This window comes from Penaeus monodon, chromosome 31 (genome assembly GCF_015228065.2).
Source record: "Penaeus monodon isolate SGIC_2016 chromosome 31, NSTDA_Pmon_1, whole genome shotgun sequence".
Taxonomy (NCBI): Eukaryota; Metazoa; Arthropoda; class Malacostraca; order Decapoda; family Penaeidae; genus Penaeus; species Penaeus monodon.
Genome location: NC_051416.1, coordinates 10,326,614 through 10,326,845, shown reverse-complemented (window position 1 = coordinate 10,326,845; position 232 = coordinate 10,326,614). Strand labels below are relative to the sequence as shown.

At 34.1% G+C, this 232-nt stretch overlaps 1 protein-coding gene across 1 annotated transcript in view; it reads right to left on the bottom strand.

Annotated features, from left to right (window-relative positions):
* The window catches only part of LOC119593026 (X-ray repair cross-complementing protein 6-like), a 22,197-nt gene that overhangs the window by 2,991 nt on the left and 18,974 nt on the right, over positions 1 to 232 (bottom strand). The gene's annotated exons all lie outside the window — the stretch shown is intronic.

Below are 232 nucleotides of genomic sequence, written 5' to 3'. Positions count from 1 at the left end.
TTGGATCCTCTGTATGTCTCAAAAGTGTTAAAAAACAAGCCTTCTTTCTTGTGACGTCCCAGACTGCTGTATGGCAAGAGAACATACCATACACAACCAAAATTTATTGTGCACTGTGTGTTTTTCTACCACCATTTTACTTTTCAGATTGCTATATGCATATTACAACAGTTAAAACACATGAAGACTTAACCTAAACTTTTTATTATTTTCTACTCTCAATGCTTTTTGC